Source organism: Grammomys surdaster, unplaced genomic scaffold (genome assembly GCF_004785775.1).
Source record: "Grammomys surdaster isolate TR1022 unplaced genomic scaffold, NIH_TR_1.0 150, whole genome shotgun sequence".
In the NCBI taxonomy this organism is placed as follows: Eukaryota; Metazoa; Chordata; class Mammalia; order Rodentia; family Muridae; genus Grammomys; species Grammomys surdaster.
Window position 1 is genome coordinate 9,255,046 of NW_021604608.1, and position 13,299 is coordinate 9,268,344.

General features: G+C 37.4%; 1 protein-coding gene across 1 annotated transcript in view; it reads left to right on the top strand.

Annotated features, from left to right (window-relative positions):
- The window catches only part of Stim2 (stromal interaction molecule 2), a 128,742-nt gene that overhangs the window by 56,424 nt on the left and 59,019 nt on the right, over positions 1-13,299 (top strand). The window lies entirely within an intron of this gene.

The window sequence follows — 13,299 nt, forward strand, 5'->3', positions numbered from 1 at the left end:
CAGTTTGGTTCTCAGGGCTGCTTAGTGCCTTTAGCTTTCTTTTTTAAGTTGTGATTTTCTTACTGTATTTAAATGGCTTTTCTGACTTCCTTTTTTGCTTTTCTCACCAACCCTCCTTACCCTTTGCTTTCCATTGTAATTGTGACTTCACAGATTGGTAGTTGTGGAATTTTTTTTTTTTCTTGAGATGAGGGTGTGGAGTATAATAACTCAGGTTAGCCTCAAACTCTTCCAGGTTCAAAATCCTTAACCATAGCTGGGTCTCTAGACATGTGCATTGTCCCCATGTTTCCTGGTTACATAACTTCTCTAAGTCATGGGTTTCACAAGCACATAACCTGCTCAGTGTCACTGCCCAGTGCTGCTGTACACAACACTCCAAAATGCTGTGTTAATGACGAGTAGATGATTTCAAGTTCTCTGGGTTAACTGGGCTCAGCCGGGCAATGTTTTTGTTACTGTAGGTATGGGCTTTGGTCATCTGTGGCAGTTGGAATATATTTCTGAGCTGCTGTGATGTTGTCTTATACTTTATGATTTCTCTTTCTGTATGTCTGTCATCCAGGAGTCTGGGTAGGAGTTTATTACTGCCTGACAGCTAGCTTCCAAGTAGTAGCATTCCAGGAAGTTCTTGTGTGCGAGTGCTTATCATGCTTCTAGTTGCCAGCACTTGCTAGTATCAGATTGGCAAAGTCAAGTCTGTGGATTAGCACAGTCTATGTGGGAAAAGATCATTGCTACCTCACAGTGACAATCTCTAAAGATTTATTTATTTATTTATTTATTTATTTATTTCTTCATGGTTTTTTGAGACAGGGTTTTTCTGTGTAATAGCCCTGGCTGTTCTGTACTGATTTTGTAGATCAGGCTTGTCTCAAACTCACAGATATCCATCCACCTGCCTCTGCCTCCCAAGTTCTGAGATTAAAGGCATGTACCACCATGACCAGCCTTTATTTATTTTTGAAACCTTAATATAATTACATAGTTCCCAGTCCCTTTATTCCTTTACCTCTAAACCCTCCCACATATCTCCTCTTTGAAATTCATGGCCTCTTTTTCTTTAATTGTTGTTATATTTTGTGTATGTGTGTGATGTGTATGTATGCCTGGATACATAATAAAACTTGGCTAGTCTGTATAATGTTACTTGTATATATGTTTTCAGGGCTATTTTGTATTGATGAATAATTGGTGTACTATTCCCTTGGGAAGACTACCCTGAGCTCAGCTTTCCTGTAGTTCTTTGTCTAAGGTTGAGGCCTCAAGGGCTTGTTAGCATGTCTATAAACTCATGTTTAGCTAGTCATGTTGGTGAGACTTCATGGGTGGTAGCTTCTGACATTTCTAGGAGACGTAATTTCATAGTGAACTCATCATTCCTATAGCTCTTATCTTTGGCTTAATCCCCTCTTCCTTGAGCCTTAGGTGCAGGAGTTGTCTTGTTGCTCACAGATAAGTATAGTGCTTACTCCTCATCAAGGAGACTTTGCCACACACAGAAGCCATTACAGGAAACCATAGTGGATCAAAATGCAGAGTTGTGGAGTCCAGTTCCAACTGATATATTTACAAGTTGTATTATTAGAATTCAGAATTCAAACAAAAGAGTGCTGCACCTTTGTCCATCAGCCAGCAACTGCTTCATCAAGCAGATGTGGGTCTTTGTGAGTCTCAGCCCATCCATGGTTAATGTTGACCTACTTGATCTTATGTGGGAGTTGTACAAGCACTCTATCACACCCCCCCCCATTCTCTGACTCTTTTGTTCTTTCTAACTTTCTATGATGTTTTTTCAGCCTTCCGGATAGGAATTGATAAAAATGTCCTATTTAGGTGAGTCTACATTAATTGCTGCCCATTAAAGAGAGAAATTTCTCTTACCAGAGTTGAGATTAGCACTAATCTATGTGTAAAAGCATAAATACTTAGAAGATAGTTTGACAATATATCCATTTAGCAAGACAAGAGTAGTAGGTTCCCCCTTAGGGACTATGACCTTCCTAATGTGTGCCCAGGTTTATAGCACCAGGCAAGCTTCGCTCTTGTGGTGCAGGCCTCACATCTAATAAGAAAGCAGTTGGTTATATTCACAGTGCTGATGACATTTGCACCATTGGGCACATCTCGCCTAGCAGACCAATATTGTAGCATTTTGGGTCTACTACAGTTGGGCAAAGTTACCACTGGCTAAGCTGGTTTCTCTCCCAGAGGCCTGAATAGCACTTTCTTAGACCATGAAAGCTAAGTAGCAAAGAGAAGTTTGCTGGCCAGTTCCAGCATTATTTTTCTATGTCCTATATTGTGAAGTCTTCAGTAATAGAGTTCAGATATGGTGAGCAACAAGAGCAAAGTCAGCATCCTGTGCTGCTCCCCTGTATGGCCACCTGACAGATTACTTACAAGGAATTACACATTACTTGTAATCTCCTACCCAGCACTGAGAGTTTTAGTAACTGATACCTTCTGGGAGTATCATCGTCAACTGATTCAGGGTATCCCAGTTCATAAAGTCCTATGTTTAAAAAGTAGAGCTTAGGATTTTATTAATATGAAATTTATCAGAAATAATGGTTTTCCTTTTTGATGTTGATATTTAAATATGAATGCAATGCATTTCTACTTTATTGGTACCTAAAACATATAGAAGTCCACCATTCAGTACGATAGCCACTAGCCACATATAGTATTTGAAATGCGAAAATAGGTATGCTATTAACTATAAAAATATGTTTAAAGGTGAATACTTGAGAAAAATAAAATGTGTAGATTTAAAAAATAGAGGCTTGGGACAATGCTTAGTCTGCAAAATGCATGCTGTGTAAGCATGAAGACCTGAGTTCAGGTGCTCAGCATATAAGTAAGCTGAGCATGATGGGTATGCCTGAAGTCTCAGTGCTGATGGGCAGAGTACAGGATCTGGGGTCTCCTGTCCAGCCTGTGTAGCTGAATGGTTGAATTCCAGATTGGGTGAGATATCCTGTCTCAAAAAATAGATGGAGACTGCCTGGGCAAGGTCCCCAACACTGGCCTCCAGCCTTCATATACACATTGTAGGTAACTGTGCGTGTATACACAAAATATCAGTTACATATATAAGATGATAATACCTTGGACATATTAGTAACATTAAATGTGATACTGAAATTAACTTCTTTTTGTTTAATGTGACCTTTAGAAGATTTAAAATTAAACATGTAGATCCGTTTTGTTTTGACAGTACTAGTCTATAGGGCTTAAATGGATGAGTTGTTAATTCTGCAGTTTTTGGGGTAGTTTGGTGTCTCCAGTTTTATAATTGTTTGTTTTTTAAAAATAAAGTATCATTAAAAAAGTAAATAGTTCTGTAATAGGCCTCAATTAGCCATAATTAGGGAATTTCATAAGTTTAATAAGAAACCATAGTAAAATAAAATTAAAGTACTTTAATTTCTTGAATTTTGGGAATTTAGTAGCACTTTTTTAAAAAATTCAGAAGTATTTAGCATTTTAAAATGTTGACTAAAAACTTTTTTCTTCAGTGCTATCTTGTTTTGTATTTTGGTCATATGAGAAAGCATTGATCAGTATAGTTTGTATTCATTCATATGATTTTGAGCTAATATTTGAGGGCCTTCTGCATGCCAGATGTCCAAATAGATGCTTGGAATAATAGATCAGGAACAAACCAGATAAAATCTGTGTCTTTGAGCTAACATTCTGGTAAGGCTTGTGGGAAGCTCATTTAAGAAACTCAGTGCTTAAGTGGGGAAAGAGGATCAGGGCAGGAAGATAGCAGGGGAGGCTATATGTAGCTTTATGTAGGGTATTAGAGATGGTCTTGTGTAAGTGGCAGCCTAGAGTGTATATGCTGAGTATAACATAGCAGATAAGTAATAGAATACATATCTGCTAAGTTTTCAAGCCATAGTAAAACTAAGTTTGGAAGATTTGGAATGTTTCAGATTAGGAAAAAAGGCATAAAGATAGCTGTCAGTATATCTTGACTCTGTGACTGTTTAGATTGAGTTGTTACAGTGAAATAGCTATGTTCTGTCAATACTAACAATATTTTGGTCAGTATTTGATCAAATAATTTAAATAAAAGAGATAAATGGTTGTTTCCTGAACAAGGCCATGAGATAGCATTGAGAATTAAACTTGTGGTTATCTATTTCATTATTGGGGAGTTTATTACAGTTTAGTGTGTCTGAACTTTGTTTTCTTTCATGTTTTGACTTGCATTAAAACATTGTGTATCTAGTTTTTCTTGCCATTCATCCATTCTTCCTTTTCTCTCTATCATGTAGTCATATGGAGTAGACAGTTCTCAGGGCGTTTGTTTGCTTGTTTATGACAGAAGTCACTGTGTAGCCCAATCTGTTGGGGTTCATTTGGGAAGAGAGAGTCATTTATGAAATTAGAACTTAGGACTAGAATAAAGGAGAACATGCATGTTCAGGAAAGGTTACTGAACTTTTTCATTGTTAGCTATCCAGAGGATTAAATGTTAATGAGACTTATACCAAGTTTTAGAAGTTAAAAAAAATCATATAACATCTATTATCATGTTAACAAGTGATACCAAAACATAATGATTAAAATAGTGTAGTTTATCATCTTTTGGTTTCCGTGGGTCAGAAACTGTAGTGCTGGAGAGGAGCGTGTATACTTAACCCTTACATTGCTGCCATCAAACTGGCAGAATCCAGTTAAGAGAAACAAGGTTTCTTGGCTGATGATTTCAAACGTTTTGGCCTGTTGGAGTAGGGAAGTCATGATGGAGTGCGTAGTGGTGCCATGTGTGATGGAAACTCTTCATATCACGGCAGACCACAAAGCTGAGAATGGGACTGAATCAGATCGTGGGTATAACCTTCGCCAGACGTCACTTAATAGATGACTCTCCCACCTCCTAATGGTTATACAATTTTCTAGAATAGTCCAACAGCCCATGAGCAAGTGCTCAGAACATCAACCTGGGCAACATATTTTAGATTCAAGTCCTAACAGTGCGTTATTTGACTCTAGTTCTCTTTTACATTGCTGGTGATGTATCTGCTAGCGTTACACAATAAACGTCTGCTGCAGTGATTGGTTGGTAAGGGTGTGTGAGGGGATAGAGCCACTTAAAATTCTCCTCATGTGTTCTCATGTCTTTACTTGGTGTTAGGAAGAGAAAACAATTCTCTGCCATTTGGGTCTCTCCATAGAGTACCTTGTAAAATATCATTAGCTTCCCCCGGAGCAAGTAAAAAGAGCTCTAAGCAGAAGAGCTGAATCTCCACGAGAAGAACCACTAACAATAAGTCATAGACTTTTGAATGTGTTTGAGTGTTTTTCCTGAATATATGTATGTACACCACATACCTGAGTGCCTAATACCCATGGAGGCAAGAAGAGGGCTCTAGTATTAGAGGCACGGCTGGCAGAAAGCTGCCATGTAGGTGCTGGGGACTGAACTTAGGTTTCTCTTCAAGAGCATCAAGTGCTCTTAACTGCTGAGCCATCTCTCTAGATTTGTATTCATCTCGGAAGTGGTATTCCATTGTCTTTCTTTTAACCTTGCTGGAACTTAGATATTGTCCTGGCTGGCCCTCAGGGAAGGTGGTTAGGAAAATAGCTTGGAAGATTGCTGTATTGTTGGGGCCACAGTGGGTGCTGCTTACCATAGCTTGTGTCTTTCCTGCCATCTACAAATGTTCAGTAGGAGGCTTCTCCACATGCTTATAAAGCATTCAGGTAGTAAAGTTATGTCAGTTCCTTCAAAAGGCTTCATTTTAAAAATGAGACATAATCAAACTTTTCTAAGTCAGCACTTTTATAGGATATATTTAGAATTTTAAGGACTGATGTGTGTGAATAAAAGTTATCTAAGAAGTAGTGTTTTGTAATAAACAATGACTTTAAATTATACATACAAATCTGTAATTTGAGGATTAACTGACATTCTTCTAAAAGGAAAAGCAGGGCAAAGGTAAGATGAAAAAAAGTAGGTAAAAGAAAATTCTGCTTACTGTTTAAATAAAAGTTATTGGTAGTTAGGCTGGATTCATGTATTTTTGTTACTGTGGGACTAGAATCACTTCTGAGGTTATATGTTGAGACATATATATTGAATATTTACTATTTGTTTTACAGTATAAACACTTGACATTACTAAAGTTTGGGATGCTCATAGAGTCACTAAGAGCAAAGAAAGTGTTATTATTATCTGATCACTATATATTGTAGAGGTTGGTCCCTATGATATTGTTACTAGCTTATAAGTAATAGAATGAAGAGTTTTTGTTCAACCTGAATACATAACTCATGTTCTTGGGTCACAGTCTATGTTGTTTTTTCTGTGATGATGTATGTCATTAATTTCTAAAAGGATGCCCTTTCATGAATCTGCATGACAAGGTACTTCTTCTAATTCAGAATATATTATGAGTCTAATGTATTGAAAATCTGTATGTAGCAAATATAGGCAATAAGTGCTTGTCTAATGAACATTTTGTCTTCTTGAAAGTATGTAATTGATCTTAATACATGGTAGGACATAGATTTCTTTTAAGGTGGATTTAATGAGATTCTTAATATAATACTAACTTAATTTTAGTGTCTGTGGTAGTTCAAGGGCAAAGTATTTAGTGAGTGACAACATTGTTTAGTTTGGTTTTATTTTTCATTTATTGAGCCTTTGCTGGTAGCAAATCTTGGTTATAACTATTAAACAGAGTACCTAATAAGCATTTGATAATTTATTTAATGCACCAAAATTGAGAAAGTCAGACTGTGACCGGAACCCTTAAGCAGTTATGGTGGCCTGCGGTCATGGATACTGTGAATGTTCCCTGGAGTCAAGCAGCAGCAGCAGCAGCAGCAGCAGCAGCAGCAGCAGCAGCACGGTGCACCTCCCTGAACAGGGCCACAAGATGTAGTCCAGCAATATTTTTTTTAATGTTGATTATATTTTTAACTTTAATTTCTTTCTTTTTTAGGGTTTCATATGCAAGTACTATATTTATATCACTTTAACCCTCTTTCTTACCCTCTAACTCCTCTCATCTCCACCAGACCTTTTCAAATTAATTTCATCTTTAATTACTGTCACACACACACACACACACACACACACACACACACACTAGTCCATTTAGTGTTGTTAGGGTGTGTGTAGGGGCTGAAAGTGTTTAGGATGATGACATTGTGAAAACTAAAGATATTTGGTGCTTATAGCCATTTCGTGTGTGTGTGTGTGTGTGTGTGTGTGTGTGTGTGTGTGTGTGTGCGTGTTTTAATGTTACCATGTCCTCAAACATGACCTTAGACATATGGATCGACACACAAAAGCATCAGTTAAGCCTGGTGGCCCACAAGTACCAAGAAAGTGAGTTGCCAGTGGAAACTAAGAAAAAGCTGGTAGATCAGTAGAACTCTGTACCTAAGGTGGATGGTAAAAAGACTCAACAGTTACTAGCCTTTAGAATTCTTTAGTTTTTTCACATTTATTCTTTAAAACAAAAGTCTTACTGATGTCAGATATTAAGAGAGCTTAGGACTGATATTGGTAAACCACTTAGTGCTCCTGATAGTTGTGAAAATAAAGAACTGTCAGAAGTGGACATTAGCTTTGCCTGCCTGCACTTCTCCAAACTGTTTTCTTGTTACACCTCTATCATTATAGTAAGAAATTCCATGCACTCTAAGATACAATTTAAATGTCTGTTTTTAAATAACATGTGTGCACATTAGATAGTAAATAGGTGCATAGAAACTATTTACAAGTGTTAAAAATGAGATACAGTTAGACATCTTCCCTCTCAACTGCATTAGATTGTATACCCCTCTGTGAGGTCTGAACAACTCAAGTTGGAAGTCTCTGTACAAATAAGGTATAAAAACAAGGTCATGGTGTATGTCGCATAGTCTGCTCTACATTTTTGTAAGAACAGCCAAGTCTGAGAATATTTTAAGGAAGTGCATTCAGAGGCACTGCTGTGTTTGCAGATTTCTTGAGAATCTCATGTTGATATCTGTGATACCTGCAAGAAATGGAAGAGCTCAGTTATCTCTGTACTGATCTAGAAAAGCATATGTGTGAGGCTGAAAATATAGTTATTTTGATAAGGGGGGAATATCACTGAACTATACATTCTGTTTTGAAAAATAGCTTCTCCCATAAATTTGTTCCTATAACTATTTTAGTTGTAAATTCTATAAAGTTTTAAATTTAATTCATGTTTGGATATGTGTTTTAATTAAGACTCTGAGGAGAGAGACCCTAGAAATAATGTTCAAATTAGCTGCAGGTAGGAAGAATTTTTCAGGCTATTTTGATATTCAGCAGTGCACAGAAATATACTAATCACCAAATATGAATCCTGTCATTTTTGTTATCTCTTTGTTCATTTGTAATTTCACTGGAGTTCAAACTACGAAGAATAATACAGGTCCAAGTGTGTGTTTGGAAGAAGGTAGGGAAAAAGTTTGGGCACATGTATGTTATCTGTCTTTACAGAGGAAGGAAGGAGAAAGCTCTCTAGCCAAATCCCAGGGCCTCACAGTAGAAAAGAAGTAGATAAAAAGGGAATTGGTACAGTGGGAAGAACCTACTCTACAGACCAAACCAAAGAATGAATGCTCTCTAGAAACCCAACATTAGCTTGACACGGGTTCTCGAGCAGTGCCCAGCCCTGCTGAGCCAGAAGTCTGGGTGGAACCAAATGCTCGGTTGTGCCAAGCCTTTGATTGTGATATCTGATGAAACCTGAGAGTCATTTCAGGACACTGATAGTAGCAGAGGCACTTTATATCTTAACTTGGTGCTGACTTAGCGTCTTGGTCTTACTTGTCATTATTGGATCTCTGAAGAAACAGTTCAGGACTCAGTCTTCCTTGTTCTTGGGCAGCACTTTTGTCATCTGAACAGTGTGTAAATCTCACTGCTATGAAGTTCTGACAAAAGACCCTGTTTTCCCTTGTTCTTGGTGATTTTGCTTTTTATTAAAGTCCACTTTGAATTTTTCTTAGTACTTCCTGTAAAAAAAATGTGGACATATAAAAGAGCTAGGAATATATTTTTCTGGAGAAAATCCTTTGCTATTTCTGGAGTAAGGTGGTTCACAACCTAGATGGTTAAGAACCATTTTGTAAATTACTGACTCAGATCTTAGTGAAATGTTCTAGTATTTTTATACTTATACTGAGACATTTTAATTTAAATTGTGAAATTCCCATCCTGCTCCAGTTTAGTTGAATAGCCAGCTTCTTGATGTGCTAGTGTGACAGTTGGAGAACTCGTTTACTGAACTTTCTCCTTTGTCTTTGGGGTTCCAGCTCATTTGCCAACTGCTTTTGAGTTAATGACATTTAAAGAACTGATGCCCTTTTAGAGTCTGCCCATGTTGCAGTGGATGGCCCCTCACCCGCACACATACCGGTAGCACAGCGTGGATCCAGTGGCTTTAAAAAGCCTACATGAGGTTGGGAGAGAAAAGTGGCCGGAAAAAGTTTATGGAAGGAGTTGAAGGGGAAGGAGTTGGAGGTAGGTTAGATTGAGCACAATATGTGTGTATATGAAATTCTCAAACAATATATTAAAAAGAGAAAGGGAACAGATTCTCTTATTATTATATTGTGTTATTCTTATATATGTCCTTCAAAGCAATAGCTGTAGGAGGGAAAAGATTCTCTGTAACCCTTTTGTAGAAGTTAGTCCCTGGTTCTTCCTCCCAGCCCCATGCTCCCAGAAATAAGACTCAGACCCAAAATATGTTTACAAATACCTTGGCCATATAGCTAGGCTCTTCTCTGACTAGATATAAGTTAAAATATCCCATATATTCCAGCCTATATTCTGCCACGTGGCTGGTTACCTGTGCTCAGGTACTATGCATTCAGCTTGTCACGTCTTCCCGGCAAGTCTCTCTGCCTCCTCCTCCTCCTCTCCTCCTCTCCCCAGAGCCTTTCTCTCTCCTGGCTGTCCCACCTCTATTTCCTGCCTAAGCCATAGGCCATATGCTATTTAATTGACAGGTGATGTATCCGTACAATAATACACAAGATGTTCTCTCTATACTCTATCGTTTGTTTGTGTTTGTGTCATAACTTCTACCGTACAATTCTGAGTCACTGCAGCAGGATCTTTCTTGAAGTCGCATTAGTTATAGGCAATTTAAGAAGCTCCTTTAGTATTTCATAGTTAAGTCGCTCATAGACTAAATTGGCCCTTCTAGTTAACTAGGAACTTAACACCATTGTATGTATAGTCAGTGTGGAACAGTGAGCTTAAAATGGTAAATACAAACTCAGAAAGAGTGGCTATAAGATCTGTCAAAGAATCAGGTACTGCCAGAATCATATTTCATGACATCAGAGAGCACTAAAGCATTAAACTCAGTACATTTGCCTCTTTCTAAGCATGACAACCTTGCTTTAACTAGGAAATCTTTTTTTGCTGCTTCTTAGATTCTTTCGGTTTAACTCAAACCATGTACTAATTATACATTTTTATATAAAATAATTTTACATTCTTGTCCCATTAATTTTTAATTTCCTTCAATAAGAATTTCCAACTTGATAGTTACAGACTGGCAGGGGCAGAAGAGTAGGAGTGAATCAGGGCTGTGCATCTGGCCGTGACAGTTGCAGCCTGTCTGTACTGCTGGTCCTGTTCCTCTCCTCCTCCTCTGAGGATGCTCAGGACCACAGCATGGCATCACATTTACATAACACATTTCTGGAGAGTTTAGCTCACATTTACATATTGCTTGATTTTCTGGAAGATGTATGAATATGAGTGTGTACAGAACATATTTCACGAATGAAATACAGGGATGTCTTAGTGTAACATTATCATCATTAGTCTTTTATTATTATTACTGTTGTTGTTATTGAGTGGCATATAGATTTTTTTGTCCAGACTTGCATACTTTTAAGAGTGAAAGTCGTACTATTAATAGTCACACCAAGATAGCAGGTGTAAATGAAGGCTCGCTGAGGCCGGGGCCATGTTATTACATTCACCATATGGCTGATCTTAATTCTGCTTTCTGTGTACTTAACTCTTTAGTGTTTGCTCCCTCCCTAAGTTGTCATAAATTGATCTAAGTATTGAGCCACGCTTTGTACTATTAGAATTTATATATTTACTCAGAGCCTATTCATGTGGTTCAGTTTTCTTTAGTTACATGACAGACCTATGCAGAAAGTTAATTGTGTGTGTGTGTTTGTGCATGTGTACAGTTCCACATACATCTGTGTGAGCCTGTCTTTAGAAGTCAAAGGAAAACCTTGAATATTATTCCTTAGGAGCCGTCCAGTTTGTTTTTATTTAAAATAAAATATATTATTAGAGCTCACCAATAGGTTAGGCTAGCACAGAGATCCCCTTCCCAGCAGCAGGGTAATAGTGACAAGCTGTTTTGTTTGGCTTTTGTTAAGTGGGCTCTGGAGATCAGACTCAGGTGCTTGGTGCGTCTCATACCTCAGGAAGCTTAAATTCTTTTTCCCTACTTAATGTTGCCAATTTAAACAAAAATTTTAGAAACAATATAGCTGCATAATGTTTTCTATAGCAAAACCCTATTTCCAACCCTTTCACAGATGTTAAAATTTTGTAGTTTCTTAGATTCCCCAAATTTATTATTTTTCTTTCTAAAAATGTCTTTATCTTTATTGAGGCCTGGTTGGTGTGTGTGTCCAATGTTCACGTGTATGTATATGTATTTTATGCTGATATGTAGCATGATTTGATGCATCTTATAAGTATGTCCTAATACTTCATTGAAATACTATTAGAGAGGTATGGTAATTTTTATGTTTTGATTTTTGTTTTACTCTCCTTTTTTCTTTACTTTTTTTTTTGTCCCTATAAGAGTTTAGCAAATGTGTGTTATTTCATCATTCAGTTAAACATGATAGACCAAATATTTTAAAGTCCTGTTTATATGTAGTACTATGTATAGGGCAGTGTGAAACACGAGTATAAATATTAGTGAGTTTACCATCATATGATGTTATAACTGTGTGATAAGATGTGCATTCTGGCAAATTACATAATAGGAATTTGAATGGACCATGGAAATGGCCTGTGCTTTAGGGAAAAATAGTATCTATCTATTTAGGAAATGTCAGGCACAGCTTGGTAGAAAGCCTGTGTTGGACCTTGTGAAATAAATGGCTGTAGTGTTCACAGGCTGGGCTGACATCTAGGACTTGCTGTGGTGTGGAATCAGGACAGTGACAGGGGAGAGTGATGTGCTGTTTCCCCAGAGAAAGAAGAGCTGCAGAGAACTGGATGTTACCTCTTCATTCTTTCTATCTGCTCTGCTTTCCTGGACCTTCAGTGTATGTATTATGTGGGATGTTTGTCCATAGCCTTATTTATCTCTTTATAGTTTCTAGAAGTTTCACACAGGCCCATGGATTTAATCATCACTTCCATGTATATTAAATTTGGTTTTTCTCTCTAGAACAGTGGTTCTCAACCTTCCTCATGCTGTAACCCTTTAATATGGTTCTTCATGTTGTGGTGACCCCTCCCCCAAGCCCCCATTATAAAGTTATTTTTGTTGCTACTTCATAACTGTAATTTTGCTGTGGTTATCGAGTCATAATGTAAATATATGTAGGACATCTGATATATGACCTCTGTGAAAGGGTCCCTTGATCCCCAAAGAGGTCATGACATATAAGTTGAGAAATATTGGCTTAGATTTTCCTCTTATATTTGATCTGGTAGGATTTCCAACTCCTTGTCTTAGATGCTAGTAAAGCACATTGTTTTCCGTCATTTTCTTATCTAAAAGTTTTAGGCTGTTTAAATCACTGGCTTAAAGAAAACATTTCTTGTATTTTTGGTTGTGAGTCTGGCCTTTAATGACTGAACCTGCTCTCCAGCCAGACTGGTCTCCATACAGATTGAGTTCCTGAATAGCCTGGGCTAAACGGAGAAACCATGTCTCCAAAAAACCCACAAAAAACAAAAAACAAAAACAAAAAAAACCAAAAACAACAACAACAACAACAACAACAAAACCCACCAACCAAAGACAAACAATACAAAACAAAAACAAAAAAAGTCCGAAGTTTCTTGTTCTCCTTTAAGTTGGCTGTTTTGCTTATTCATTGTATCAGCTTACTTAGTTTTCTTTTGCTGTTAACAGTCTGTTTCTGCTTTCTAACTTCTGAGAGATACTGAGTTTACTATTGTTTCCTTTATAGCTGGCTTGGCCATTGCTAGCCTTCCTTTTAAATCCATCTCGACTGACCGTTACTGCTTGAAAAAACATTTAAAGTATGATGTTTCGTGTTATTTTCTCTCCTATTTAA